The 27,619-nt window shown below is 37.7% G+C and overlaps 1 long non-coding RNA gene across 1 annotated transcript in view; it reads right to left on the reverse strand.

The window, feature by feature from the left end:
* Positions 1-15,508, reverse strand: part of LOC138900479 (uncharacterized) — a 50,928-nt gene extending 35,420 nt beyond the window's left edge. The window contains exon 1 of the long non-coding RNA XR_011411521.1: positions 14,997-15,508. This is a non-coding gene — a long non-coding RNA (uncharacterized lncRNA). The remainder of the gene's footprint in view (positions 1-14,996) is intronic.
* Positions 15,509-27,619: the final 12,111 nt, after the last annotated feature.

Below are 27,619 nucleotides of genomic sequence, written 5' to 3' on the forward strand. Positions count from 1 at the left end.
ATATATATATATATATATATATATATATATATATATATATATATATATATGATGCTTTGTTGAGATATGAATGTATTGTTAGGGTAGTTTTGGTAATTCTCTGGCAGGTGGATAGGCCCAATTACAAAGAAGACTATGCCGAAATTTCTGAAACATTTGGGAGTTAGTAAAATTTGGGAGATTGAGGTGTGCAGAAGAAGAGATAAGTTATGTTATGTGTTTGGGGCGGACTCTACTTCTCATTCGAGGACGAATGATCTTAAGTGGGGGAGAATGTAGCACCCCGAAAACTTTTGAAGTACTTAAGCGCTATTAAGGGAGTTAATGGGTGCTGATTATATTATTTTATATACAGACGAGGGCTATTAATACGATGGATATCAATTGGATATGATAATAAGTGTACGAGGCATTTTATAAGTGATGTGGGGTCTAAGGAGAGGCCTAAGTCTAAGCCAAGTTGGAAAATTACATGATAGACTAAAGTTCCAAATGAGTACGCACAAGACCAAACTTTGGAAGAGCATATCTACATATATATAAAGATTTATGTGATGAACAACCTATCGAATGAAATATCTTCGAATCTAGTTTCTAACACTTCAAAGCTAGCAGAAGGTGACACTACCGCGCCGCCCCATGCGGCGCGCCTATAGGGATTTCCAGAACACTTCAACATTTCGTTTCTAGGCACATTTTTCACTACCGCGCGGCGCCTTGCGCGGCTGTGCAAATTTCGAGATTTTTACAACCCGACCCCATTTTAATAAATAGCCTTTGGGGCTTATTTTTGGGCGATTATCTGATGATTTTATAGAGAAGTGGGAGTGTTTTAGAGAGAGGAAGAAGCTCAAGTGCTATGTTCATCAAGATCTTGTCCAAGCTTTGAAATCCAACAAGAAAATCTCACAAGTTCTTCATCTAAGAGGTAAGGTTTCATACCCTAGTTTTCAATTTCGAATTTGGGTAGAAGATATTTGATTGAGAGTATGATTCTTGGGTGTAAGAGTATTATTTTTACATGCATGTACCAATAAGATTTCTGGAAAGATTGTTAAGCTCAAATAAGTAAAGATTGGGTTGTGGAATGAAGGAAATCTTGTAGAAGAACCTTGTAGTCAAATTTGCACACCAAGTGTTTGATGAAATGCTCAAATGAGCTGAACCCATGAATATCTTCCTAATTTGTGTTCAATATTGTTGTATCTCAAAATAGATTGGGATTGCTAGGATTTCCGAAATATTGTAGTAATTTAAGGAAAGCTCAAAGCGAGGTATGTTGTCTAAACTACTCTTTTAGAAATGAATTCCATGATCTTCCCATAAGTTTCAAGTATTGTTGGCTCAAGTTCCTAATTTCCATGTTCTGAGTTGTTCCTAATAAATTCGATTATCCCGAGTAAGCAAAGTGTCGAAATATGTATGAATTCAAAATGTGTTCCGAATGTTCCTATCACATTATGTTATCCTTCGAAAATGTGTTCAAGAATTATATGTGTACTAAAATGTTATGGCTTTGAGTCGTGTTTCAAATGAAAGCTAGTATGCCAACTTGTGTGAGAAAAACTCGATATGCTTAAGACTCTTAATTACTCATATGTGTACCTAAAGTCTTGATTGGAAATGTCTTATTGTTGATAATCTATAAAGATGGTTGGAAGTGAAATATGTGAATTGGGGATATAAAGTGTGGCCAACGTGCCAAGAATGAAAGTTATACTCGTGGCCAATGGTGCCAATAAAATGAGATGATGTGAGAAAGATTATGAAATGAGCTTTGATTCAACTGTTCCAAAATTGACTTCGAAATAGAATTTCCTAAAAGCTTATGAACTCAAGTGATACCCGTATGTGGCTGTTTTAACTAATGCTATGCTTTGTATGTAGTTTCGATGTGTTTTGCATTCTTACATATTCGTGAGTTGAAATTGTGTATTGCCCATCTTGGGGAAAAGTATTTCAAGAATAAATGATGTGTTACTTGGTTATGATTTTTAACTTGTGCTTTTATTGCCAATCATTTTACTCCATTTCTTGGAAAGAAATCGATTATGTTTAAAGCCTTTGTTACTAATGAACCTAAAGATGTGATTTCCGTAATATTCTATTTGTTGATATTTATGATGTGATCCATGAAAGGAAAGAAATGAAAGTGTGGAATATGAAATACGGCCATTGTGCCATGAATGAAGAATCATATGTATGGCCAAGAGAGCCAATGAAATAATGATGTTGAAAGTTGTTGAAAGTGCCAATGAGGCTATATACGGTATGAAAGGTTATGAGGTAATTGCATTTGTATTGTTGTTTCCTTTGTAAGAAAATCAATAATATTTTTGGGTGTATCGATAGTCACCGAGGAAGGGCAGGTTGAAATAACCTAACCCCGAAACTACACGTGCCGGTATGGAGTGAATTGTGATTATTCCCCTTATTTGAGATGAGATTGATGTGATAAAATTATTCCCCTTAATTGGGATGAGATGATTGATAGAAATGGATGATGTCAATCCACACGACATTGTGGTGAGATGGCCTAGCCGATCGGGTCGTGATCTGACACCATGTCGCACACATGGTGGTGATTATGCTGGAAATTGTAATTGCAATCGTGATTGTGGTTGATGTCTCGGATGAGATTGCCTAGCCGATCGGGTCGTGATCGGACTCCATGCTAAAAGTACGGTGGTATTGGTATTGTAAAAGGTGATATTGTGAACAGTAGTATATCGGTGCTAAAGATCTCCCAACCAAAAATAATATTATCTTCGTATTTTGGAAATTATTATGTTTTAACTTGGAAATTGGATATCATTGATTGTTGATTGTTGGTTCCATGGTTTTCCCTTTTATGTTGGCATTCTATTTTGAAAAAGGACAGTTAGCTTTACATACTAGTACTATTCCATATGTACTAACGTTCCTTTTTGCCGGGGGTGCTGCATCTTCAATGGATGCAAGTGGTTCATCAACAGGGCAGCTTTGGTCCTCATTAGCAGTCACTCTTTATTCAGCAAGTTTTGGTGAACCCTACTCTATTTCGGGCTTTATGTCATCTAATGTTGTATTTTGTACTATGAGGTATAACCGGGGCCTTATCCCCGGCACTTTCGTTTTTTACTTCTATTGTACTTAGAGGCTCCGTAGACAGGTTGTGGGTGATAGTCGATGTTGGGAATTGAATTAGAAATGTTGGTATTTGGCAGATATATTTTTTATTATATCAATAAACTTGTAATATTTTGGAAATTATAAATGAAGCTGCTAATGAAAATGAAATGGGAGTTGTTGATGAAATCTTATTAGTGTTTTATTAATAGATTACATCTCCTCTTTATTCATGGTTGAATTTTGTTAGAATGAAATCTAACAGGCTTGCTCAGCCGGGTTTACTCGGTTGAGCGCCGGTCGTGCTCCCCGAGTTTGGGGCATGACAGAATGTATGTTTAAGTGGGGGAGAATGTAACGACCCGACTGGTCATTTTGAGCTCTAGCGCGTCGTTCAACGGCTTGAGACCTTGAGCAGCTTCACTTCATGTTTTATGACTTGTGCGTGTGGTCGGAATTGAATCCCGGGAAGTTCAGAGTTGATTTGGGAAGAAAATTCTAAATTCTGATGCTTTAAGATGGAAGGATTGAATATGGTTTGACTTTTGAGTAATCGACCTCAGAATCAGGATTCGAAAGTTCCAATAGGTTCGTATGTTAATTTCGGACGTGGTCGTATGTTCGGGTTGAGTATCGGGTGGTCCGGAAGCATTTCGGCACTTATTGTAGAAAGTTGGCATTTTTGAATGTTTTGGAATTTCATAAGTTTGGTTTGAAGTGGATTTTGATGTTATCGATGTCTGTTTGAGGTTTCGAGCCTAGGAATAGGTTTGTATTGTGATTTGTGACTTGTGCGTAAAATTTGAAGTCATTCCAGATTGATTTGGTACGTTTCGGCACAAGACATATAATTTGAAAATTTATAAGTTGATTCGAGGCGAGATTCGTAATTTCAATGTTATTTGGCGTGTTTTGAGGGCTCGACTAAGTTTGTATTGCATTTTGGGACATGTTGGTATATTTGGTTAAGGTCTCGAGGGCCTCGGGTGGATTTCGGATGGTTAACGGATCGATTTTGGACTAAGGAAATGCTAGGATATTTCTAGTTGTTGGTGCGATCGCTTCTGCGGAAGCTGGGTCGCAGAAGCGAAGATTGCATCGCAGAAGAGAGGAAGGATGGATGGGAAAGGCTTCGCAGAAGCGGAAAATAGAACGCTTATGCGGCTTCGTAGAAGCGACAGAGTGGTCGCATAAGCAAGCTGGAGCGCATATGCGGCTATTACTTCGCACCAGCGGTTGCGCAGAAGCGGAGAGGAGTCCGCAGGTGCGATGGGACTGCTGACAAGTGGACTCCGCAGATGCACATTTGTGGTCACAAAAGCGACTTCGCAGATGCAAAGATTTTGTCCGCAGAAGCGGAAACTGGGCAGAACATAAGGGATCGAACTTGGTCATTTCGTCATTTTCATTTGAGATTTTTAGAGCACGGTTCTTGGGCGATTTTTGAGGAGTTTTCATTATGAAACACTAGGTAAGTAATTTCCCACTTGTTCTGAGCTAAATGTAAGGTTTATATGTGGATTTAAGGAGGAAAATTTAGGAAAATTGTGGGATTTTTGTAGAAAACCTAGAATTGGTAATTTTGGATTTTGACCACAATTTTGGAAATGAAATTAGGAATAAATTATATATTTGAGTTTGTTATATTATGGGTAAAGTTTATCTTCGAGAAATTTCAGAATCTGGGCCAGTGGGCTCGAGGGTTGATTTTTATTGACTTTTCGAACGAAGCAGAGAATTGTTATAAATTGATTAATTATGGGTAATAGAGTATATATTTATGGATTTGCATATTGTTTGACTAGTTTTGAATTGACGGGCATCGGTTTGAGGTGCTATAGAGGCTTTGGAGCCGGCTATAGAACTTCGGAGCGAGATAAGTCTCCTGTCTAACCTTGTGAGGGGGAAACTACCTCTAGGTGATATTAATTGTTATGTGCAACTAGTTGTAGGTGCTACGTACGAGGTGACGAGAGTCTGTACGTAGCTAAAGTATGTTTATGTCCGGGTAGACTTAGAGCTTTATCATGTAATAATTAAATTATTTAAACTCGTTCTGCTGGCTTAATTAATTAAAGTTATAACTGAATTTGACTTAGAAATAAATACATATATATATATATATATATATATATATATATATATATATAATAGGCCGAACCCTAACACTTGAGTTATGGGCGAGTTATTTGAGAAACGGTAAAGATTATATTCGTTCTGTGCTCATGTACTATATTGTAAACACGTGTCTCGTAATTCGGTAACTTCCTTCCTTTCTTATAGAGCGGGCCTAATGCCTCGGCAGTATAATAGATGCATATATGGTTCATGCCGCTCGACCCTCGGCAGTGTACACATTATTCTGGATTAGGCTGAACGACCTCGGCAAAATCGTGCATTATATCGCTAGTAGTCCGAATATTCACGAGATAAACCTTCCACTGATGCCCGGCATTTTTATGGTATTCCTTATTTATTTTGTATTGATACTTGGCATTTCCTGAGCTATTAAGGTAGAATACAAGATCGAGAAATTTATACTTTAAAAGAAATATTTGAAAGATTATGAAATTTATAGATTTATCCCACTATCGCTGTGCACTTCATATCTGATATGAATTTTTATATTATTTTATTAGACCTCTAGTAAGTGTCGATGTTGACCCCTCGTCACTACTTCTCTGGGGTTAGGCTAGATACTTACTGGGTACATATTGATTTACGTACTCATGGTGTACTTCTGCACTAAATGTACAGGATCTGACAGGTTCCTTTGGTGATCATCTTGGCGCATAGGCGCATCCGTCGAGGAGACTTTATGTGAGTTGCAATTCAGGCTATGCATCGCAGTCCACCGATTCTCCATTGTACTATTTATTTTATCCTGTCTTATTTACATTCTGGACAGATGTTGTATTATTATTGTACTTCTTAGTAAATGTACATGCACTTGTGACACCGGGTTTTGGGGGTTCCTACGGGTTGTTCATTATTGTAGTTCATGTAAATATTATCGTTTACCCTGTAAATTCTATTTCATACTATTTAATTAATGAAAATTATGATTTCAAAAATACTAAAATGAGTAATTAGGTTGATCAATTACCGTTGGCTTTCCTGACGGCGGTGTTAGGTGCCATCACGACCTTTAGTGGATTTTGGGTCGTGACATTAGCGCTTGGGCTGGATCCGCCCCTCCGGAGTCTAACATACTAGCAGTGAGCGCAGGTACCATTGAGTGTTGAGTGCGAGTGTCATGTGCGAGTGTTGAGTGATTGAGAGTGCTGAGCGATTGAGCGTGCTGAGTGAGGTTGAATACTCTGAGAGCATGAGTACATGAGTTTATCATTGTGTTGCATTACAAGTGACATGCATATTTGACATGTAGACATAGAGATGTAATATTCCTCATGCTAGCTATACTTGGCATATTTTATCAGTATTGAGCCTAAACTGTTGAACTTGAAAGCATGTCTACATTTTTGTACTGTGTACAACTGATTATGAGATTTCTCTAAGTTATTACTGTTCTTTTCCTTTCATATATGTACTGTAATTATCTGGATTTAGACTGTAACTATATGAGCCCGTCACTTCTTTCAGCCCAAGGTTAGTCCTGTTACTTATTGAGTACATTGGGTCAGTTGTACTCATACTACACTCTCCACTTTGTGTGCAGATCCAGGTATATCTAGACCTGGTGGTTGCTAGACTTGGAGCATTACCTGCTTGGAGACTTTTGAGGTAGCTGCTTTGGTGTCCGCAGACCTCGACTCTCCTTATTTTCAGTTTATTTAGCATTGTTCTATCTTTCCAGACAGTTGTATTAGAAGTTTTTGACTGTGTTGTCATTTAGTAGCTCATGTACTCGGTGACACCCGGATCTTTGGGGATTTTGTATTTGAGTCGCAGTTATTCCTTTCAGTTATTTATGAGATTTTTACTATTAAACTCAATATATCATATTTTTAAATTAAAATACGTAGTTATTTTGTGATTGTCGGCTTGCCTAGTACTGTGATAGGTGACATCACGACATGTTGAGATTTGGGTCGTGACATTTGCCTAGCTGGGAATTCTGGTTCTACAGCTGTCGAATTTGCGATGGATAGGTTGCAAATGAGACTATAGTATTTGCGAGGGGAATCTCTCTTTGCGAATCTGGGCGTGTGAAGCAGTTCTGCATTTGTGAGTGTTTGTCTGCAATTGTGAGCACGAGGTTGTTTGCTCTTGCGATGATTGGTTGTCTCTTTTGCGACTGTGTCCTCCGATGGTTGGGTTAGCATTTGCAATTTTGGTGGTCGCAATTGCGAGTTGCCGCTTCTGGGTGGACTTTGCTTCCGCAAAGTATTTTGTCGCAAATGCAACTTTGTCTTGGGTAGTTGGGTTTGCAAATGCGGTACTTTGGTCGCAATTGCGGTGGCCACTATTGTGAACCTTTGGCCGCAAATGAGAGATCCACAACTGATACTTAGAGGCCATATCAGGGTTTGAGTTCATTTTGTCACATATGCAGATTGGGAGCTCGGTTTGAGGCAATGTTTGAGGGAGATTTTCACATTTAACTATTGGGTAAGTGAATATCACTTAATTTTGATATTATATCTTTATTTCTTATAATATTTTACACCAAAATCATAGAAAATGAAAGAATATTTTGGGGATTGTTTACTACATTTTGAGAAATGAAAATTTAGAATTTGAGAGTCGAATTGGACTCAGTTTTGAAAACTAATCACATATGGGCTTGTGGGGTTATGGGTAGTCAGGATTGTAACGACCCGACCAGTCGTTTCAAGTATTACAGCCCCGTTCTCCCATTTACTGCTCTATTTGTGCCTTATAGTTGTATCATGACCTATCGGATTAGTTAGTTCGGCTCTGGAGAGATTTCGGAATAACTTGAGATACTTAGTATCATAATGGAAAGCTTAAGTTGAAAAAGTCAACCGGATATTGATTTATATGTAAATGACCTCGGATTTGAATTTTGATGTTTCCAGTAGCTCCGTATGGTGATTTTGGACTTGGGAGCATGTCCTGAAAATTATTTGGTGGTCCGTAGTGGAATTAGGCTTGAAATGGCAAAAGTCAAAGTTTTTGAAAAGTTTGATAGGGGGGTTGACTTTTTGATATCGGGGTCAGAATCCGATTCTAAAAATTGGAATAGCTTCTTTATGTCATTTATGACTTGTTTGCAAAATTTGAAGTCATTCCGAATTGATTTGATGTGTTTCGGCACAAGATATGGAATTTGAAAGTTCAAAGTTCATAGATTTTGATTTGAGGTGCGATTCGTCGTTTTGATGTTGTTAGGTGTGATTTGAGGCCTCGAATAGGTCCGTATTATGTTATGGGACTTGTCGGTATGTTCGGAAGGGGTCCCGAGGGGCTCGGGTGTGTTTCAGATTGATTTCAGATCTTTTTTTTTCTTCATGTTGTTATTGCTGGTTGCTGCTGGTTCTGGTGAGACCGCACCTGCGGCTGGTTTGTGCAGGTGCGATGGTCGCAGAAGCGACAATGCAGTCGTAGAAGAGGGATGGGATCTGGATGAGGAGGCCCGCAGGAGCAGAGAAAAGGGCACAGGTACGGATGCGCAGGTGCGTCGAGTGGAAGCGCAGGTGCGAGGATCTTCGCAGATGCGGAGTTTAATACCGCAGGTGCGGGGGTTGCTAGGCAAGGCTATTATTCACAGAAGCAAAGTTTTTCCGCAAAAGCGAAGGTCGCAGATGCGACATTTTTACCGCATATGCGAAAGTGCTGGGCAGAATGTTAAATACAAGGGTTCGCGATTTTGGCTTCATTTTAACATTTCCAAGCTCGGATTGAGGAGATTTTTGGAGCAATTTTCATCACAGGAATTGGGGTTAAGTGTTCTACACTTGATTTTGATCTTATTCCATGAATCTATCTTCATTTTTGGCTATTGGCTGATGAATTTTAAAGAGAAATTAGGGGTTTTAGCCTAAAGTTTCATAATGTGAATTTTTGAGTTTTGAATATCGAATTGGAGTCAGATTTGAGTGAAACTAGTATGGTTGAACCCGTAATTGAATGGGGTGTCGGATTTTGTGATTTTTATCGGGTTCTGAGGCGTGGGCACGAGTGTGACTTTTGGCCGGATTTGGGTTTTGATTAAGGATTCGATCTTTATCCTTTGGAATTGTTTCCTTGGGCTTTATTTGATGTATTTGAGTTGCTTTTGGCTAGTTTTGAGCCTTTCAGAGGTCGGTACACGCGAGATGGAAATTTTTGGAGCATCGTTTATCTTACTCGACATTGGATTTTTCTTGTTCGAGGTAAGTAACTCTTCTAATATTGGAGCTGAGAGTATGAACCCTGAATATACGTGTTATGTGTTTGGTGTTGAGGTGACACACATGCTAGGTGACGGGCGTGTGGGCATGCACCGTGTGAGTCGTGACTCCGTTATTCCTGTGGTACTGTGAAGCTACCTGAATTTGTCTGAAATCATGAAATCTCTACGTACTAGAGTTACCGAAATGTGATTCATGCTATAAACTATGTTTAGGATACATGCTCATCCTGTTGGGACCCACCGAGATCATTTCTGCTGTTGAGTTATCTGCTTTCATTGCATTACATACTCAGTCATACGCATTCATATGCATATCATATCTCTGTCTCTACTGTTATTTATTGATGCATCATATCATTATTTTCGGGCTAGTATCATGACACTGTGAGCCCGTGAGAGAGAGACCGGAGAGATTGATGACTGAGTGAGGCTGAGTGCCTGATTATGAGTGACATTTATGGGATAGGACTGCACGCCGCAGTGGTTATACTAATTTATGATAGCGCTTGGGCTGAAGGAGCCCCTCCGGAGTCTGCACACACCCCAAGTGAGCGTGATTGATATTATTGAGGGATGGATCTTCCCTAGATATGGATCTTGTCCGAAGCATTATATACCTAGAGATGGATCTTCTCCACGGGCTGGATTGGCCCTACTCGGTACTGAGTGACTGATGATCAGTTGGTGTATATATTCCGGGATGGATCTTCCCTGGGCCAGATTGTCCATATACAGTACCGAGTGATTGAGCATGATGAGTGGAATGTATGAGAAAGTGAGATTGAGTACTCTGAGAGTGTAAGTACATGAGTTCATCTTTGAGATACATTGCATTGACATACATGCCATACATGCATAGAGATGTATTTTTCTCATGCTGTACGGTATCACGTCATTCATGACTTCTCACATGTGTTGACACATGGGCATAGTGATGCATTGTTTTACCCTGGCTATCTGGAAAGAAAATGAAACATCTTATTTATTATTGAAAGGAGTTTTGGGAAAATTACTATTTTCAAACTTACTCATAATTTGGCAACTTCGGTAAACGATTTGGGTTTTCACTTATATACTTGAAAGGCAGAACTATTTTCAGAAATCATGATTAAGCTAGGCATTTTATCTTTGAGTTATTTCTTTTATTACTTGCGTTATGTTGTTATGAACTATTGTTGGTTACTGGAGTTGGACTCTGACCTTGGTACAAGCTCGTCACTACTTTCAACCTAAGGTTAGGTTTGTTACTTATTGAGTACATGGGGTCGGTTGTACTCATACTACACTTCTGCACCTTGCGTGAAGTTGCTGTGTTCGTTGGGAGCTGGATCTGAAGATGTACCTGCGTTCCTGTTGTAGCTGCCTCTTGTTCATGGTAGCCTTAGATTCATAAAACTCTGTTTATGTAATTTTCAAACAGACGACGTATTTACTTCATACCAGCTTTGTAAACTCTATTCTTAGAAGCTCATGATTTGTACAACCAGTATTTGGGGAAATATATAAGATTCAGGTATTTTTTTACTTAATTGCTTTATTAATTATTATTGGAATTGTTTAGTGGTTAACTGGCTTACCTAGCAGGTTGGGTTAGGTGCCATCACGACTAGTTGGATTTTGGGTCGTGACAAGGATCTACCCCTTGACTCGGGTTTTAACCTTATGGGCCCAAGGTTGACTATTGTTGACTTTTTGGGAATTGGGTAAAGATTTAAACTTTATTAATTGGAATTGATTCCTATTGCGTGATTTGATATGATTGAGTTATTGGGCTAGATTTGGGCTGGACGGAGGTGATTTTTAGAGAAAGGCTATTTTTGAGGTTTGATTTGGGCTTATTGAGGTAAGTGTCTTGCGTAGCTTTGGTTAAGGGATTTTTTTCCTATTAATTGATGTTGTTTGCTGCATGCGAGGGTGATGTATATATGAGGTGACGAGCGTATATATATGTTCCATTTGTATTCATACTCGGGGTAGATTCTATCTTACTCTATTCTTTATTTGGTTGTGTATTTTATTTGATTCCATATATTATTTAATTAATCGACGATGTGAGTATAATAAACCATGCTAGAGGAATGTTGACGCTATTGGTACCTTATGTAGAACATGATGAGCAAGTCTTGAGACATATACTATATTTTTCTCGAGATAGATACACATAGGTTATGAACACACATTCAGATTTGTTCTTGTAATGTGCCTTCATTGAGATGTGTGCACTCCGTGATACATATATAATCCTTTGTATAACTACTTGAACTTGGTTGGTATAATTGATTTTGTCATAGTCATGTTTTATCCACATTTTTATTATTATTATGTCCTTGTGCGCTTTATAGATGAGTTATGAGGATATGCCGCATGATGATTGTTGCACCCTATTTTGCACAGGTTAAAATAAAATACAACTTGTGGTTCCTCTGAAGTTGATGAAAGAAGAGTCACCACCTAATATTTTGAGGTACACTAGGGTACCTATAAGTCTTTAAAGATTATTATCTTAATGGTCTACTAACCAGTGAGATCCAGGTAAGAGTTCTTGTTACACTAAGGGGAAGGTATTAGGCATCCCTTAAAATCTACCTGAGATAGCTCCTTAAACATAGGCTAGGTGCGGGGAAGGAAATGCCTATATCCTAGTTGATTAATTGATTAAAATTTCTAAAATGGTTTTTTATGAAAAGCCTTGTATGAGTAAAAATTATATTAATTCTAGTTTGAAAGCACATCTTTTGTTTTGAGAAAAAGAAATTATATTCCCATTAGAAATGGTAAGATTTGTTTAAAATTCTTAATAAAATGAGTGGTTATTTCAAGAAAATGTGTCTACATATTTATTAAAACTGGTATTCCTGATTTGTTTATTTGGAGGCTGTTTTACTAAAGACCAGTATATTTTCCAAAAGGTCTGCTTAATCTTGGTTCTTCTAAAAATCAGTGATGTATGATTGCCCTTTTCTGTGTTAGAACAGTTCAGTTGCCTATGATCCATTTTGAAAATATTTCAAAGGAGTTGTTTCTATTTAAACTCGTTCAAGTTCTGTTGATGCATAAAACCAAATAAAACACATTGGAAAAGATATGCAAGTGAAAGAAAGATTAGTTGCCAAAATAGTTAGTTTCAAAATGTTTATATTTCAAAAGTGTTAGGGTTGTTAAAGTAATTAATTCTTGAAGCCACAATTATTTTTTACCTATTAGATTCTGATTTGCCTAAAATCTACCTAAACGATCAAGACATCAATGAATTTCCAATATACACAGAAAGAAAGACAGTAAGAATCAACAATTATTTTTATATAAAGAGAAGGAAGGCTAGACTCTCATTATTGGGCTGAAAGTTGGTCAGACCCAACTAAAATTCTAAGTGGCAACAAAGCTTTGGTAGATAGCAAGGAGACAACCCAATTCTCGGACTTGGGCCTGAGTTCTCAATGATCTCAGCATGCCCAGTGATCCATGCGAAGAAAAGAAAAGGAAATGATTATAGCATATAAAAATAGAAGGTAAAGTAAGATATACATATGATGAATAAGAACATAATCTATAAGAATATAGCAAAGCCAAATTTCATTTATGTTAATCCCATGAAGATTAGTCAAAGTCAATGACTATGGGCTTAGGGTGAACCATATGTATTTATAAGGCCCCCTTATGGACCCCAGACAATTTAGAGTTCACGGGGGTCTCATGGACCCGAGCAGTGGTTGTGCTAGGGAGGGGTCCCTTAATCACAAAGTCAAGCTCACATTAAAATTCCCTTAAGCGTTGAACCTCACTCTTCTTCAGAGGTTTTAGCACAAACAAAATATCAACATGGCATTTCAACCAAACAAGTACCTAGGCAGCCTCACACAACCAATACAAAATACACTAGCAGAAGTACATACGGTCTCATAACACACTCCGAGAATTCAATTACACAGAAGCACCAATTGACTCAAAGCAAATAACCATTCTAGGGAGTGAAGTCATTACTGGGGTGCAAAGTCATGAATAATCAAGGATTAACACATACTTGAGCTCTAAAACCATAATCATTATCAGACATAGGTTACACAAGTTTCCAAAATTTTAATTGTTTTAAAGGCTTAAAGGTTGATTCTGAATCATTCCATGTGGCACATCATTTACAAAATACTCATAAGAGTCACATATACAATCAGGAAAGGGTCAAAAAGAACAAACGATTGACCATATACCCCTGTAAGCAAGCTATTTACAATTTCATCTTCAGAGAAGTCACACTGAGTAGCTTAAGGCATCAGTAATTGGTAACGATAAACATATGCACCCATTTACTAACTTTACTAAAGGTCCAATACTTCATAGAGAACCTATAAGATAGAGTTCCCTTTAGGTAGGTTTAAGTTATTAAAGTAAGTGACAAAATACCACAGCAGTCGTAGAACAGAACAAGCACATAGTTGAAATTTTCATATCACACTAAGAACCTATGCTAAAATCATACTCAATATCAGTCTTAAAGGAGTTATTACTAACAGTAAAAATACATGAGAGCATTAAGCATTAGTAGAATGGTCAAAATCCAGTCTCACCATTTAGATCCTATACGCATGACATATAGACATGGTAATGCACATTGAGTATACTCATTCCAGTTATCAGATCCAGCAGTATATTCAAATATGGCAGAAAGATCTTATGGACAGTTTTCAAACACCACATAGGCATGAAATAACAAGAATGCTCATTTATACCTAGTTTAGCAAAGTGGATATGTGATATGAAAGTTAACATCTATTTATTCAAGCTACAATGATAAACTAACACATAGATCACCTTACTTTAACTGAAAATCACAAACATAATACTTATGAACATGACTGTCAGTGGGAATCACTCGACTAACCAGTCAACACAGTATGATGAGAGTCACAACATGGTGCTATGAGGATCATTCAATTAGCCAATCACACGACCAGCATGGTAAGAATGTTTTCAATAACATGACAATATAGGCATAAAAATCCTCCAGTTGACTAAACAAGGTGACATGAAGGTTCATAGGTATCATTCCATTAATATGATCATACAAAATATGGGAATCTATAAGTGTCACCTAATTAACAGAGCCATAGTAGGGATCAAATAGGCTGCCAACATAGAGAATAACATAGAAAGTTAACAGGACGAGGATCACAATAACATTACTCTGATTCATTAATAAATAAACTAATGATAGTTTCAGTATAAAATAGACCTCAATAGTCACTTCTTTGGAGCCTCAAACTAGGTGGTCCTCTTTAGCCATTTAGGAACCACAATTCACACTCAATTTGAAGTAATCAAACTCAAGCAAAAAAGAAAGAAAGAAAGGAAATTAGAAAAGAATTTTAGAGTATTTTAGCAGCTAACATTTACTAAGTTTCTTAGGTAGTTCGTCTTGTTCGGTGAAAGCATTGAAGCTCCTATTTATATTGGCCATCGGAGCCTTAGGGTTCGTTTGAATTCAAAGAGATAGTGGGTTATGGCAATTGAACGCTGATGATAGCAAAGGGGAAAAATAGAAGGAAAACAGATGGGAGATTAGAGTGACTTTTACCTTAGCATGAAATGGCGAAGGAAATCGGCCGTTGGAGACCAAACCATCGGTCAAAGCCCATGTCTAGAGGTCACTGTGTTTGACCTCTAGACCAAGAATCATGATAATGGGATTAATATCTTCATGAATCTACAGCTCTATGCATAGATTTGGATGGGAATAGGAGGAAATGATTATATTCTCACCCTTTCACGTACATGTCTAGGGTTTGGGGGTTTGAGATTAAAAATCAGATGAGAAAAAAAGGATAGGATCGGCGAGATTCTCGGTTGGAAGAGAGATAGGGTGAATTTTAGTCGATTTTTAGTGACCTTGCACCATTTTGTGCAAGGTTTCAGTGATTGATGGGTCTAAGAAGATGAGAGAAATGAGAGGGGAAAAGGAAATAGAGGCGGCCGATCTTTGGATGAAATGATTAGGGTTTGGGGGTTGGTCTCTTAGTTAAAACGAGAGACGGGAGGGGAAGCCCTAGATTTTTTGGGGATAAAAGGAAAAGAAAAGGTTTTAGTGGGATAAAACTGGAACCGTTGGACAATTTTGATCCAAATACTGAGATAAAACATTAGAGGTTTAATAAATTTAGGGAAAATTGGGATTAAATATGGACCATTGATGATTTGGATAAACGGTCCAGATGAGTTGTATTTTTTCTGTGAATGATTGGAAGGTGTGACATGTCGTGTGGTGATAGGTTGAAAGTAAGTGACGTGGATCGCCAAGTAGGATAGGGATAGGGGTTGGTCAGACTGGGTTATAGGTGTTGGGCCAATATTTTGGGCCAAATTCTTTGGGTAGTAGGCTAAAAATTAATTTAAAGCATGGTCAATTGAATTAAACTAATCAATTTCAATTGTAGCCCATTTTAAGTTTTGACCACTTTTATAATTAAATTAATTAGACTTAATTAATCCCAATAAAAATGTACTCCCTTAGTTTCAATTTAGATGATTTAATTTGACTCGGCACGGACTTTAAGAAAAAAATAAGACTTTTAAAACTTGTAGTCTTACAATCTTAAGGGGTAAAAGCTTTGTGGGGCCATGACATTTGTGTGGTTATAAAAGCTTCTCATTAAGGGTAAAATGGATAAAATTAAGAGTTTAAAGTTGAATTATTTCCAAATTTTGAAATGTGTCATTTATTTTGGAATAGACTAAAAAGGAAAGTACCTCATCTAATTTGAAACAGAGGGAGTAGTAAATTATAATTAACAAATGTATTATTAGTTACTGTAATTAGTTAGTTTTAATTAATTAAAATTATAGTACTCGTCTATTAAATTATGAAAACTAATTATTTAGTTAATTAAAGTAATAGAGGTAATATTGTCGCGCCCCGTTTTCTCGCGAAAGCGGGTTTCGACATGTAACAACTCTTTTAAATGGGTATTAAAAGAGAAGAGTCGCCACCTAACGACTTTAAGGTGCGTTAGAGCACCTATTTGCAAATAACTCTATTTAACTAGTCCGTGTCACCAAAGATCAGGTAAGGGCTCAAATTATCGAATAGAAGGTGTTCGGTACTCTTTGAGGTCCACAACTGTGGGTCCCTACTGAAATCACGCTATGTGGGATTATTAGATTATAATTGTCATATGTGATCATATAAGTGAAGGAAGACATGGAATTAAAGGTTCAACTACGAGGTAAAACAAGTGTAAAGAAGAATTCGCATGTGAAGGAATTAGATAATATATAAATAATCGGTGCAAGTCTTTGGAGGTTACAAAATACAGCCTAATTGTTAGATTTTAGTTTTAATGATGAAAAATAATATAATTGTGTTTGATGTAGGGACTCAAGGAAATCAATCAGAATCAAAGTAAAAAGGAAAGTATCAATCAAAGATTGACTGAAGCAATCAAGGAATCAACGATGATTGAAACTGAAGGAAGATATCGATCAGAAGATGATAGAAGCTATCAACAATAAAAAGGAAAGAAGTACTAAAGGTTCGGCAAAGGCATAGCCAAAACTGAAAATCCGGCGGATATCATGGCTTAAAGATGGAAAGCTATCAAAGTCCACTCATCAAGGAAGTATAACGGGAATCAACCTTATTCTTGGAAAGAATCAATATTTGATTCCTTTCAAGAATCAAATCTCTTGGGTTCGCAAATCTCTCCTGACTCTAAGGCCTCCTGGAAAGTATATATACGATCATTTCAGATTTAAGGAGATATACTTTGATCAAACCATTTACTCTCTCTTTGTTCTACTTCAAACAAACATTGTAGTTCTACTAGTTCTGTTGTGTGACAAGTTAGAGAAGAAAGAGAGAAAATCACCGGTGAGACATTGTATCAAGAAAAGACGAGAGACATAGAAACTGAGCAGTTGGTATAAAACTACATCATTCACTTTGTACTCAAGAAACTCAATCACTGAAAGAGAACACCCTTGCAACCCAAGGGGACTGGACTAGGATTCACATTGAATCCAAACCAGTATAAAAACTCCGGTGTCTTTAATTCCTGCACTTTACTTCTCTATTTTAATTCTGTACTTCTTACTATCTCGCTCTTATTTGTAGTCAATTAATTGGTAAACTAGTCAACTTATAATAACTAATTTTAAAATAAGCAATTCACCCCACCTCTTGTACTTTCAATTGGTATCAGAGCTAGTCTCACTCTTCTTTGCTTAACAACTTGTGAGAAAAGATAATGGAAAAACAAGGAATTGTTGGAGCACTCTTTCAAGAAGGAACATCACAAGTTAGACCACCTTATTTCAATGGGAAACATTTTTCTCACTGGAAAGTGCGTATGGAAATATATGCAAAATCATATAATGTCAAAGTTTGGCGAGTAATCAAGAAAGGGAACTATCCACTGCCTGTAGCAGCACAACCTGCTGCTGATCCGGAAGATATAGATGAATATACAGACGAGCAGATGGCAGTTGTTCAAGTCAGTGCTAAGGCCAGAAATATACTCTATAATGCTATAAGTGGAGAAGAATATGAAAAATATCCAGTTGTGATACAGCCAAAGAAATGTGGGATAAACTAGAAGTCACTTATGAAGGAACCAGCAAAGTGAAAGAAACGCATATCAATATGTTGGTTCATGATTATGAACTCTTCCAGATGAAAGAAGGAGAATCCATTGAAGAAATGTTTGCAAGGTTTAGCAAATCATCAGTTATCTAAAAGCTTTTGGTAAACAATATACTAGTGGTGATCAAGTTCGGAAAATTCTGAGAAGTCTCCCTACGACTTGGCAGACAAAAATAGTTGCACTTGAATCACAAGATCTAAACAAATTATCGTATGATGAACTTAGAGGGGATCTCATAGCATTTGAAAAGACTCATCTCATGAAAACAACCTAGAAGAAAAGAAGAAAATAGTGGCATTCAATGCTACAACTAATAGGACAAAAAATGACATTGACGATGATCCTGAAGCCCTCAAGGAAGAAATTGCCATGGTATCAAGGAACATAGATGGTCTAATGAGAAGATACAAAAACACAAAAAGAGGAAGAATATCATCAAGGCGAACCAGGCAATACAATGAGCAGGACTAGAATGATGGAAAATGTTTTGAATGTGGAAGATACGGACATGTACAAGCTGAATGCCCAGATCTAAAAAGAAAAGTTGACAGAGGATTTAACAAGAATAAATCCTTTGGAAGCTGGAGTGATGAAGACGTTTCAGAACCAGAATAAATAGCAAATCTGTGGTTCATGACAATTTTGGAAAATGACATAAACAAACTTTCAGGCTGCTGGACAGATGAAGATGTTTCAGATGACGAATGCAAGGATGAAAAAGAAAACTATTTTATTCCACGAGGTGAAACAAGAGAGGTAAGATCCTATAACTGTGCAAGATGCAATGAATTGAAGGATATTCTTGACCTTACTTTAAAAGAGTCTCAAAAGTTGATGAATGAACTAAAGAGACTCAATAGGGAAAAGAAAGACTGGAAACTCAAGCTTGAAGTATGTGAAATTTAAAAAGAAGTACTTCAAGAAGAATTTCAGGAATTGCAGATGCAACTCAATGGCATGCACAAATCCACCAGTCATAGTTCTGTTAAGTCCAACTAGGCGACTTACAAGTCAACTGAAAAGGGACCAACCAGAACAGAGTCCACAAGCACTAGTGGAAGATCCAAAAAATGGATCACCTTCTCTATGTCACCTTTGAAATAAAAGTGGGCATAAATATTCCTTTTGTCATTTTCGAAAATCAAATGTTTCAGGGTGGATTTGGAAACCCAAAGACAACCCTAATCTTAGTAATACTAACCAACAAGGACCCAAGCAAGCTTGGGTACCTAAGAGAAAGTAATTGTTACATTTTGCAGGAACATCAGAGAAAGAGCCACAAAGGAAAATGGTACCTAGATAGTACGTGTTCCAGCCATATGACAGGTGACAAAAACCTGTTTAAAGAGGTCATTAAAATAAATGGTGGAAGTGTTAAATTTGGAGATGACTTAAAGGGGAAGATAGTTGACACTGGCACAGTCCCATTCAATAACAACTGCGATATCACTGAAGTCTATCTCGTAGATGGACTCAACTACAATTTGCTAAGTATAAGCCAACTGTGTGATTTCGGATATGAGGTAAAATTCAAAAAAAACAAGTTGTGCTATTGAAGATGAGTCAGGTAAAATAATCCTTCCAGGAAAAAGGTATGGAAATGTCTACATTCTTGATGGCTTCGAAAATATAGATGGTCGTATCTGCTTAACATCCATGTCTGATGATCCGTGGTTATGGCATAAGAAACTTGGTCATACAATCATGAATCTTATAGATAAACTATCCAAGTATGATTTAGTTATTGGTCTTCCCAAACTCAATTTTTCTAGAAGTCATGTGTGTGATGCATGCTAGATTGGTAAACAGACCAGGAACTCTTTCAAAGTCAAAGACATTGTGTCCACATCTAAGCCTTTATAACTGCTTCATATGGATTTGTTTGGACCTACTAGAACTGCTAGCATAGGAGGAAAACGAAGCATTTGTTATTATTGATGACTACTCATGTTTTACATGGGTGATTTTTCTATCACACAAAGATGAAGCTTTGAAAAACTTTGAGATCTTCTGTAAAAGAGTTGAATGAGAAAAGGGATATCTTATTACAACCATTCAAAGTGATCATGGAGGAGAATTTAAGAGCAGAGCATTTGAAGAATTCTGCAATGATCAAGGATACACCCACAATTTCTCAGCCCCAAGATCACCTCAACAGAATGGGGTAGTGGAACGGAAAAACAGAACTCTACAAGATATGGCTAGAACCATGTTACTAGCGTACTCATTGCCAAACCACTTCTCGGCATAAGTAGTAAGTACATCACTCCATATTCTCAACAGATAAGGCCAATCTTGAAGAAAACTCCATATGAACTGTGAAAAGGTAAACAACCCAACATAAGCTACTTCCATACTTTTGGAAGCAAGTGTTTTATCCACAACAATGGTAAGGAAAATCTTGGTAAATTTGATCCAAGAAGTGATGAAGGTATTTTTCTAGGTTATTCTATAAATAGTAGATCATTTAGAGTTTATAATTAACGCACTTCATCTGTAGAAGAATCAGTACATGTTTCAGCCGAGAAAGGAATCATTGTAGGTGATGAAGATCAAAATCAAGAACAACTCAGTCAAGCAATCTCCAAGAGTCGACTAACAAGGAAGAAAATGTCACAGAGTCGACTGATAAAATTAGCAACAGCCAACCAAAGCACAGATAGAGTTGACTACTCCTACAAGCATAACACAACCAAATGAATGGAGGATTGAACCAGAATATCCTCAGAAGTTTATCATAGGAGATCCAAGTGAAGGGATGAAAACCAGAGGATCTCACAAGAAGAAGGCAAACTTAGCCTTGATCTCCCAGATTGAACAAAGAAGATAGACGAGGCTCTCAAAGATTCAAGCTGGGTTTAGGCCATGTAGGAAGAACTGGATCAATTTGATAAGAACCAAGTATGGAAATTGATGCCTAAGCCTGCAGACGCTACTGTAATTAGAACTAAATGGGTCTTCAGAAATAAGCTCAACGAGAATGGTAAAGTCATAAGGAACAAAGCCAGATTAGTAGCTCAAGGATATTCTCAACAAGGGGGAGTCGACTATGATGAAACCTTTGCACAAATAGCTCGACTAGAGTCAATACGAATTCTTCTTGCGTATGCATCCTTCAAGAAATTCAGACTTTTCCAGATGGATGTAAAGAGTGCCTTCTTAAATGGTTTCATTGAGGAGGAAGTATATGTAAAACAACCTCCTGGATTTGAAAACTCAAAGTTTCCTTATGATGTGTATAAGTTAACCAAGGCACTGTATGGACTTATACAAGCTCCACGAGCATGGTACGAAAGAATCGGTTCATTTCTACTTGATCACGGGTTTATAAGAGGTAAAATAGACACTACTCTATTCATAAAAAGATCTTCAGAAGGTAATCTTATTATTCAAGTTTATGTTGATGATATTATCTTCGGTAGTGCTAACCCCTTGTTGTGAAAGGAATTTGCAACGCTTATGCAAAGCGAATTTGAAATAAGTATGATGGGAGAGCTCACTTTTTTCCTTGGACTTCAAATCCAACAATCTGAAGAAGGAACCTTCATATGCCAGACAAAATATACCAAGGAGCTAATTCAAAAATTTGGCATGAGCAATTCTAAAGCTATTGGCACACCTATGAGCCAGTAAACAAATCTTGATAAAGATGAAAAGGGAAATCCTGTTGATGAAACAAAATATCATGGAATGATTGGTTCTTTACTCTACCTAACTGCTAGTCGACCAGATATTATGTTCAATGTTTGCAAATGTGCCAAGTTTCAGTCAGCTCCTAAGGACTCTCATCTTACTGCAGTAAAGAGAATTATTCGTTATCTCATTGGAACCACTTCTCATGGACTATGGTATCCACGCTCTAATAATTTTAAATTAGAAGTTTTTTCAGATGCTGATCTTGCAGGTGACAAGGAAGACTGGAAAAGCACCAGTGGCACATGTCAATTACTGGAAAAATCCTTGATTTCTTGGAATAGTAAAAAAACAAGGATTAGTTGCATTATCCACTACAGAGGCTGAATACATTGCCATCGGACAATGTTGTGTATAGTTACTATGGATGTCTCATCAATTGGGTGATTATGAATTATTTTTTAAACCTATTTAAATTTTTTTGTGATAACTCTAGTGCTATATGTCTTTCAATGAATCATCTGCATCACTCTAGAGCTAAGAATATAGACATCAAGCATCATTTTATTAGAGATCATGTTATCAAAGGTGATATAGAACTGTCATTTGTTAGTACAACTTATCAATTAGCTGATATTTTCACTAAGCCTCTATTAGAAGATAGATTCTGTCTTTTAAGAGATTTACTTGACATTATTTCGCTTAATTTCAAAAATTAGGACCTATTTGTCTTTTTAATTTCTTATTTGACTAATGTTCAAATTTTGATTGTGTGTAGTCATTTATGTATCGCCTCTGTTTTCCCTATTTTCACATAGGAAAACCAATCATCATGACTCTTCACTAATACCCTTTCCTTTCATATACTCAACCGTTAATATTTCCTTCTTAAACTTTTAACCCCTTTCTCTGACTTCGTCGTCTTCATCTTTCAGAAACCCTTTTCAGAAACCTTTTCTCTCAAAGTAGGTTCTCCCATGGCTAAACACCCCAAAACCCCTTCTTCCTCCACCAGAAAAAGTACTTGGTCCAGAGGCAAACCCTCTTCTCAGCCCCCAGAACCCGTAGACATAGGATCTGACCACTCCGAAGGTTTTGCCTCTTCACAAGTAGAACTTTTAGACTACTCTCACTTAGGAGAAAAAGCTCTAGGAAAAAGGACCATGGAAGATCCTCCTGAAACCTTTAATCCTAAAAAAATCCAGAGTAGACCTTTCAAGCTCCTTAGAATCAAACCTCAATTTTTGGGATTCCCCAAACAAGGATTTCTTTCTTGTCCTAAAAGACAAGCCCATTTCTCATGGCAGAATTGTTGATCTTGATTTCATGGAAACCCTCAACTGTATGGTAAAGGATCTTTTTGCCTTTCAAGGTTGGTAAAAATTCCTCTCTTTACCCCCTCCTAAAGTCTCTGAACCTTTAGTGAAAATGTTTTATGCAAATCTTCGCTCTAGTAAGCCTGATAGGTTAGAATCCTTAGTTCTGGGTAAGTGAATTGTTTTTGATTGTTCTATGTTTGACTCAATTTTCTCGTGTAAATGCTCAGGTTTTCCAATGCTTTTCAAAAACACTTGGCCTGATAATTTTGAAATTTCTTTTGATCAAGCAAAATGCTGTATTGCTGAGTGCCCTTCTGATTCTCTCCCAAACCGGTTAGGTCCTAGTGATGTTAACTTTGAAATTCGTATCTTAGCCCACATTGTTGCAACCACTCTTCTTCCTCGAACTGGATCATTCTCTACCTTCTCTCAAAGAGACACCTTTCTTGTTTATTGTCTTGTGACCAAACTCTAGATTAAGGTATCCTCCTGGGTCATAAATTTTATGATAGAGAGTGCTGATGATCCCACCAGTCTGCCTTTTGGTATGGCCATCTCTTATATCCTAGAAGCCCACAATATCTCCATATCAGAATATCCTCTTGTCTCTGTGTCAAAATCCTACAATTCTAGGGCTTTTGCTAGTATGGGGTATATGTGTGTAAAGGGCACTTGGGTAAAAAACAGGACGGTGAAGTCAAAAGTGTTAAACCTGACTCCAAGGTCAAATCCTCTGTCTCTCTTCACAGTGTAAGTGATCCTGCTATCACTGAAAAATTGACTGTCATTGACAACAAGCTGACCAACATCCAAGAACTCCTTACTGCCACTCAGTCCACTGTTGGTGACATTCACACAATTTCGAAGGAAATAGGGTCGGACGTCTCCAAGATAAGGGTCAGAATTTAGAGACTTAGAGAAAATGCAGTCAAAGCCTTCATGGAAGTTCATAACAGGATTGATGGGGTCACCGTTGAAGTAAATGCCAGCTTTGATCATCTAAAAGAGGCCATCTGCAACACTCATACCTATTTCCTGCCTCACTAGTGGTGGAAATCTCAAACAATGTTTTGTGTTTTGCTGTTTTGGACTGGTTAACCAGTCAACTGATATTTTTTCTTTCTTTTATGACTCTGCATGCTTATCATACAATCCTTAGTTATATTGTATGTTTAATGGTTATATGCTATATTATCTGCTTTAGTGGTATTCCCTCTTTGATGATGTCAAAAAGGGGGAGAAAAAAGATATACATTCTGCAGGTACATGAGTCGACTAATTGAGGGGGAGTCAACTGCAACCATTGAGGGGTAGTCAACTGCACCCATTTAGGGGGAGTAAAATTACAGGGAAGTTAACTGGTGTTTATACATATTATTTTATCATCATCAAAAAGGGGGAGATTGTTAGATTTTAGTTTTAATAATGAAAAATAGTATAATTGTGTTTGATGTAGGGACTCAAGGAAATCAATCAGAATCAAAGTAAAAAGGAAATATCTGTAACACCTCGGAAAATTTTGAAGTATTTAATGGTAAGCCCGGTAAAGTTTGCAAAGAAAATAATATTTTATGGTGTCGGACTAAGCTTACGTGTTTGAGGATTGTAGCCGCGGCTCGGACTTTTTAGGTTGAACAATGCACCAGAAAGTAAAGAAAGATTTTTGGCGGAAAAGTGCATTTCTGCGGTCCATTATGCGACCGCAGAATCACTCTGCGGACCGCATAATGGCCGCAGAGTGAGGCAGTTAATTGGGCCAATTAGAAGCATTATGCGGTCGACTATGCGACCGCATAACTGTTATGCGGTGCATTATGTGACCGCATAACGGTTATGCAGACCGCATAGTGACCTCATACACATACAGTTATTTTGGCTATTTTGTAACCAACTATACGACCGATATGCGGTCCGCATATCGGTTATGCAATCGCATACCTTGTTTTAGAGCTCCATTTTTGGGTTTTTAAAACCCGACCTTATTTTATTAAATACAATCTTTGGGTCATTTTTGAGCTATTATATGACATTTTAGAGTGAAAGAGGGTGCCTTAGAGTGAGAAGGTGTTCTCCAATATTTGTTCTTCCATTCTTTCTCATGTTTTGGAAGATTAAGAAGGCAAGCTCACTAGGTCTTCATCCTAGAGGTAAGATTCTGCACCCTACACCCTAATTTCGAAATCATTTGAACATGGGTAATTAGCAAGATAATGTTTGGGCATGAGAGTTGATTATTTTACATGCATGTGATATCAAGGGGTGTAGGAAGATTGTTGAACTAAGCATGGTAAAGATTGGGTTGTGGGATGATGGAATCCTCCATAAAATGGACCTTGAAACCTTATGCACATTTTGTGTTTGATAAAATACTCAAATGAGCTAGAAACATAATCATCTTCCTAATTGTGGTCCAATTTGTTATATTTCTAAAATATATTGAAGTTGCTAAGAATTCCGGAACGTTTTAGAGTTTAAGGAAGCTCAATTGAGGTATGTTGGCTAAACTCTTCTTTAAGAATTGGAATTCTCATTATCCTTGTAAGTTCTGAGATGTTGATTATAAATCGAGTATTCTGATAAGTTTTGTGATGAAGATATATGTTAAATTCATATTTCAAATGCTCTTTTCATATTGCATTATTAACTGAGGATGTGTCCCAAACTATGGATTACGTATCCACATGTTATAACTTCCAGTCGTGATTTTTATGAACGTTATTATGCCAAGTTGTGTAGAGATTGTGATTGTGATACACTTCCACCCGCATACATTAGGGTGAGGCGGCATGACCGCTTTGTGTGGGGATTATGGTATAGAGATTGTGATTGTGATACACCTCCACCAGCATATATATTGGGGTAAGGCGGCATGACCGCTTTGTGTCGGGATTATGATATTGTGGGACTGCACCTCCACCCGTTTATATTGGGGTGAGGCGGTACGATCGCTTTGTGTATGGTTTTGGTATTGTTGTGTCACCACCACCCGCATACATTGGGGTGAGGCGGCATAGCCATTTTATGTTGGTATTGGTATCGTTGATGTATTTCCACCCGCATACATCGAGATGAGGCGGCATAGCTGCTTTGTGTTGGTTCTTGGTACTATGGTTATATATCCACCCACATACATTGAGGTGAGGCGGCATGGCTGCTTGATTTGAGTTGTGGTATTGTACGTACACCTCCACCTGCATACATTAGGTGAGGCGGTGGGGCCGCTTTGTGTGAAGATGGTTATAGAGGATCTCATCTTAAATCCTATAAATGTCGTTGATAGCTTTTAATAATCTTTCTATGGTTGAGACGGTTATCTATATTATTCTATTGCCGCACTGGTTCATCATAATTATCTTGTATTTCTAAATTCTTAAATTGGTGTTTAGTTTTCATACTAATACTATTCAACGGTACTAACGTTGCTTTTGCCGGGGGCGCTGCATCTTTAAATGGATGCAGGTGGCTCCACAGCAGGAGACATTGATCAGTGATAGCAGTACACCTTCTTCCCAGCTGACTTGGTGAGCCCCACTTCATCCCGGGGTCATGTATCTTTTGTTCTTTATGTATTATGGTTGAGATATAGCCGGGGCCTTGTTACCGGCATCATTGTACTCTTCTTTATCTATAGAGGCTCCGTAGACATAGTGTAGGTTGTGTATTGGTGCTGGGAAAGACAAACTATGCTATGTTGTGGTTGTATTACTTGTCCATTTGAGACTTTAAAAATGGTGAAACTTATGGTAAGAAATTGGTAATTGCAGACATGACCACTTTATTGTTTAATTAAGGAAAACATATATTCTCTTTATTCATGAATGATTTTGGGTAGAAGGAATCTAACAAGCTTGCTCGGTCGGGTTCACTCGGTTGAGCGCCGGTCGCGCTCCTCAGTTTTGGGGCGTGACAAACTTTGTATCAGAGCCTAAGGTTTTAAATTGTCCTAGGATGTCTTGGAGCCTGTCTAGTAGAGTTCTTATTATTGGTGTGTTGTCGACCACATCTATAATTAGGATGCTACATGGGCATTTAGGAATAATACCCTTCTTTTATGTTCTCGATCGTGCTATAAAGCTGGTTGTAATACTGTTCCTCCTTTAACTCCTGCATTGCTCTAATTTTCAGTACATGGCACCTAAGAAGAAGGCAAGAACTGGCCAAAGAGCCAATGTCACCCCAGGAGTGACATTTGACCCTATAATTGATGATGTGGGTGAGCACCCGAGGAGTGAGAGTATTCCTCCAGTTACTACACTGCCTGACTCTACTACAATTGATCAGACCGCACCTGTCCCTACACCTACAGAAGGTGCGACAGTTCCTCCAACTTATATTCCAGTTCTACCTCCAGCTCCAGCTTCTGATTCTGGTGTCTCTGATATTGATATTAGGGGAGCCATACAAATGTTGACACAGTTAGTGGCTTCTCAGGCCCAGAGATCGAGTGTTGGGCCTACTTCTTCCAGTCATCCAGGAGAATCCGCTAGTTCCAGGGTGAACAAGTTTCTTCAGTTAGATCCTCCAGTGTTTACGGGTACTGATCCCGAGGAGGACCCCCAGGACTTCATTGATGAGATGCACAAAACTCTCCGAGTTATGCATGCTATAGA

Source organism: Nicotiana tomentosiformis, chromosome 10 (assembly GCF_000390325.3).
Source record: "Nicotiana tomentosiformis chromosome 10, ASM39032v3, whole genome shotgun sequence".
In the NCBI taxonomy this organism is placed as follows: Eukaryota; Viridiplantae; Streptophyta; class Magnoliopsida; order Solanales; family Solanaceae; genus Nicotiana; species Nicotiana tomentosiformis.